At 30.2% G+C, this 5,296-nt stretch overlaps 1 long non-coding RNA gene across 2 annotated transcripts; it reads right to left on the bottom strand.

Moving 5' to 3' along the window:
• Positions 1 to 1,938: 1,938 nt before the first annotated feature.
• LOC110703664 lies at positions 1,939 to 4,531 on the bottom strand. Of its 2 annotated transcripts, XR_002507735.1 has the most exons (3): positions 4,187 to 4,531; positions 3,535 to 3,734; positions 1,939 to 2,741 (listed from the first exon to the last, which is right to left on the bottom strand). It is a non-coding gene; the product is annotated as an uncharacterized LOC110703664 (long non-coding RNA). The 2 variants fall into 2 exon arrangements; XR_002507734.1 differs by having other exon boundaries at positions 3,535 to 4,519.
• Between the last annotated feature and the right edge of the window lie 765 nt (positions 4,532 to 5,296).

Genomic DNA, 5,296 nt, shown 5'->3' with positions numbered 1-5,296 from the left:
CAACTATATTTTATCATAAAAAAATAGTAAGAAAATTAATAAAGTTAATGTAAGACATTACAGATTTTTGACCACCGTTATAGTTAATCAATATTCAACAATATTTAATTTATTTTACCTCAATTTACTCATTATAAATTACATGCTCTCCATATAATAATGATCATAAAGTGATGTTAAATAATTAGAAGAAATATGATACTCGATTATAAGTACGACTGCCAATATCTCCACTTAATTAAGGATAATGTATAGATGATAGTCATGATACTCATTACTCAAACATCGTACTCCGTAAGAGATTTATTATTTGGTCTATTTCACACGAAAAGTAATCTAACATAGTTGGTGAAGCTTCATAATCGTATAGTTTGTATGAAATAAATTTCATTTAAGTTCCAAAAGTACGTGTACCTTTTTTTTTTTTTTTTTTATTTATTTATAAGATAGTGAAGGGAAGGGAAATATATACTGAACTTTTTTTTTTTTTTTTTGAATAATTGAACTTTGTATTTTGTCAACTTTATTTTGAATTGTAATTTACCACGTTCACTTATTATTTATTTTTTTTTGCTAATATTTCGTTTAATTTAGGGTGTGTTATACAAGAATTCAACTCATATTTATCATCTATATCAGAACTTTTATCCAAACTTATTGATAACCCGTAACCCTTATATGAATTTATTAGAGCTAATTATTAATATTAATTTTATCTAAACTCATTAATCTTTATTTGAACTTATTTTTATATTGAAATAAGAGAAATTAAAGTGAACCGACATGGCCTTACTAGTACTTGTTTCTTTTATTATTACTAGGGGTATCCACGCGCGCATCGGTAGTGTTTCAAGAAGAGTTATTGCAGTTAGTCTTAATACCTTATGCCTGTTTGCATGACCTTTTATATTTAAGTTATTTGTACATACGCGATTAATGTGTTAAATGTTGTGTATCTTTGCAATGTTCAAAAATTTAGCAAGCTACTTTAGAATTAGTGAAGGACTTGTAAAATGTTTGCTATATTTAAAGTACACATTGAGATGATTCAATTAACAAGACATCACATTTTCTTGTATTCCATAATAGAATTAATTTGAAGTCTCTATAATACTTAGTAGTGATATCCTTTGAAAAAAAAAATACTAAACAATGACCAAATTCCAAATAGAAAGACGAACAATAATAATTTGGAGAGAGTAAAAGAGATGCGGTTATAATGTGAAAAAAACAACTTTTTATTTACGAATTATCAATCATTTAGCCTTAAGAAAAAGAAGGGATGTGAACAAAGAAAAAAAAAAAAAAAATTATTATTCATTTTTTTTTTCTTGAATAGAAGTATTATTTAATTGTAATGTGACAATTAAATCTAAAACCTAGCAACCACTATTTTGGGATCCCATTTGTCTCAATTGTTTAGGATGAAATAGTCTATTTTCTATATTTCTTACCTTTAATTTTTAAGGATAATTTTTTCTTTTAGTTTAATTTTCTTAGTGTTTTGTCCATTGAGTTTCTTTGAAAAACATAAGATACCAAATACACCTCGCTTTAAGTTTTAATCGGTTACAGTTGTGATCATAATAATTATTGTAAATGTCATATAACTATTGTTTATTCTTCTTCTATGTAAAACAAATTTTTTAAGGAGTAAATTGAAATTATATGTTATTAATTTGTTTTGTTAAAGTTACAAAACTATTGAAGTTATTTTCTTAAATGGTTTCTTAAATGGGCAAAAAATGTAGTAGACGGGCAAAAATGACTAATTAACCAAACTATCTCAACAACCATTAACCAAAATACAAAATCTCTTAAGTAACTTACATTTTCAAGCAGTAATCGTATTCATATTCAAGTCAAATTTTGCTGAGTTTATTCGTAATTTAGAGTTATCCCTCCCCACCCCCCCCCCCCCTCAAAAAAAAAATAGAATTATCGACAAAAATAAGCTTGCATTATAACGAAAAAGTATGAAAGATAGGAAATTGTTTAATTACTTGTACAGATGTATGGTGTTATAATTACAATGATTTTAACTTTCAATTATGACCAGGGTCCATTATGTCGATAAAAACTTTAGATTAATAGATGCCAATTCGAAGAATGCTTGAGACAGTCATGACAAGCCAATACCAGTAATTGTAATGAACGGTTGAAACTGACTTCTTCTGTGTGATGCAAGCACACCTCCAATACATCAAGAAATGTGGCTTTACACTTGGACACGAGTTCTAGTTGCTGTATTTGACCAACCTTTGTCTTAGCTTCTAGTTTTTTTTTTTCCCCCTCCTTGCTAGAGCTGCTCATATGATCTTTCGGATTTCACTTTCACGAACTTTTATATGAACCAATACCCTTGTAAATTTAATATCATGAGCATGGACATCAGTTTTCAGTAATTGCAGTATACGAAACCCAATCGATTCACCAACCCACACTTGAGTTCCTTAGTTCCTTGGGCTTCATATAGAACATTCAAGTTTTTGCTACATTTACTTCAGCTACACTACTATGCATCCAAAGTAATAGTATGAAACTTATAACACTAACTATGATTCCACCACTACCTTGCTACATTCATGTCCAGCAAGTGTTAGACATCTTAGAAGAATTACGTATTGAGCCTTAAAAAATAATGATGACAAGATAATGTATGACTACCTTTAAGAAGACCACGAATACATTGAATGAAGCCATGCCTCTCCCTCTCAGATTGTTAAGCCTCTCAATCACATCTGCAAATAAAAAGATACACATACGTATATATCAGCATCATGTATTCCATATCATGTGTTAAGCCTCTCAATCACATCTGCAAACAAAAACATACACATACACATAGGTATGGGGTACCTAACAACTTAATTTTAATCTTAATATACAAGATTGTTTTCTCCGATCTTAAAATCCATTAAATAATTATATTTTGCACTTGTTAAACCTCATAAGTCATAACCATTGGGTTTGAATTTCATGAAATAACCTGTATTTTTTTAAAAACCTCATAAGTCGTAACCATTGGGTTTGAATTTCATGAAATAACTTTTTTTTTTTTTTATCGGCGAGTAAATTACCCACCACTAAGGCTGTAATAGAAGCTAGCTAATGCTAGTGAAATCCAACGGGCACAAAGCATTTTTCGACTTCTAAAGTTTGATCTTCTCTACTTTACAGAAGAACACAAGGTGATAAATTTATTACTTGTAATATCTAGCATATAATGTAGAAACGGATACAACTAAGCAAAAAATATCTAAATTCTTTTACATATGGACAGACATTCATACCAAGCAACCATGTATTATTGACTTATGATTAAAAGTAAGCCAATTGATGTTTTGCTCTAATCCTACTTAATACACATGCATGATACACCTCAACTCAAATCTCAACATGAAAGATGTACTAAACAGCAAAAACAAATGTAATTTTTTTTGTTCATAATTTTTTTGTTATACGTAGTAGTTGTTGCAATTAATAAGAACTGTATATACAAAGTATCACTTAGAAAACCAAGAGGTTGCCAACCTGGCCTTGGGCGAGACTACGTTTTCCTTTGATGCTCATTCCCTTTAGTGGACTCAAACTCTCAAAGCAACCATTAATTATTTTGACACTTCTAAGCACTCGAATTTGTTATCCTTGCCGGGAACTCCAACATAATAGCCTTATTTGCACATTCATCATTGCAATCTTGTTTTGTGCTGTGTTTACAGCCAACTCCAACACTTCAGTGATTGACAGGATATAGAGTAAAGTTAGCAAAAATTCGAAATCGGCTACAATATTAGAGCTCAATTTAGACACTAAATTAGGCCAAATTTTTAGGTTACAAAGAAAATAAAAAAATACAAGCAAAAAGTCATATTAAACAAAAAAAAAATCCAACAAGAAAGTATGAGAATAAACCTAGAATGAAATAAATGGCCAAAGTAATTAGCGAAGCAGAACAAGATAGATTAGAAATGAACACAAATTTCAACCGAAATTATTATAATAGGTGAGAAGAAAAACTTTCAATCAGGGTAGAATGAATTTCTATCAGATGCTAGCACCATTAGGATGGTTGAAAGGCAAAAGCAAAGCAGTCCAATTGATTTGATATTCAATAATAAAAAATAAAAAAAATAAATAAACAAATAGAGCAAAAAAAGAAATTGAAGTGAAAATCAGAAACTACTTCGATGGAGGAGATAAAGCACAATAGGCGCTTCAATGGAGAACTAATAGTTTGCTTCACCTACTTCGATGGAGTTGCTTCAATCGAGGAGAGAGAGAGTAGAGAGGTAGAGGAGGAAGGAGAGAAAGTGACGCTTATGAGGAAGAAAGAGGAAAAACATTAGTCAATCACATCAGGGATAACGCATAGAGAGACAAACAGTTAACATTAATGGGGGTATAATGGTAAATAAACATTTTAAGGGTTTATATGTCATGACACTATTCATAAGAGTATTCTCCCACTTTTTAAAAAGTAGGGATTCTTATTTTTTTACATAAACATGAAGCTTAAATATATAGTTATATACCATATTATAGTTAAACAAATTTGCAAAAGATCATCATAACAAAATAAATGAGTCAGTCTAGGTGGGTAAAGTGAGTCTATGCGGACTGATATAAGACGAGCTGAGTATAGTAGTGATTCACTGCCTCTCCTCTCTTCTTCTCTCCTCCTCTCTTCTAGGGTTTCTCCAAATTCTTGGCCGTTTAGACCGAAAATAGACTATTTCCGACCCTTTTCCCTTAATTTTCTTTAGTTTTGCAATTTTGCTTTCAATAAATCTACACAAGTAGTGTAGATATTCGTCCATCTCCCTATGGTAGAGTTGTTAGTTTTGTTGTTTATTGTTTGTTTAGGGTTTTTTTGTGTGTTAGGGTTTATTAAAAAGATAATCATATTTTTCCTTATTATCAATTTGTTGGTAAAGAGTTGTCCGAGATCGCAGCGGTCGTTAAATCTTCAAAGGTGTTCAAGTGAATAAGATGAAAATCATCCTTACGCCTACAATAAATTGTTAGACCGTCTCTCTGAAAAGGCTGTATATTCCAGTGATATGTGCGAGAGATGTACCACACTCCAAGATCTATTTAACGATCGTAGCTTTGATGAATGAAACCTTTATTTGATTCAATTTTATGTAATTGTTGATTTAGATTTCATTTATAGATGACGTATGACTTTTGATTAATTGATTTGCTTTTTTAAAAAAAAAAAAAAAGACTAGTATGGTTTAAAATTCATAAATTACCTACCTACTACTCATAACACATATAACTTTTGATATCA

The sequence above is a fragment of the Chenopodium quinoa genome, unplaced genomic scaffold (assembly GCF_001683475.1).
Source record: "Chenopodium quinoa cultivar QQ74 unplaced genomic scaffold, ASM168347v1, whole genome shotgun sequence".
NCBI classification, from domain to species: Eukaryota; Viridiplantae; Streptophyta; class Magnoliopsida; order Caryophyllales; family Amaranthaceae; genus Chenopodium; species Chenopodium quinoa.
This window is presented reverse-complemented; position numbering and strand designations above follow the sequence as displayed.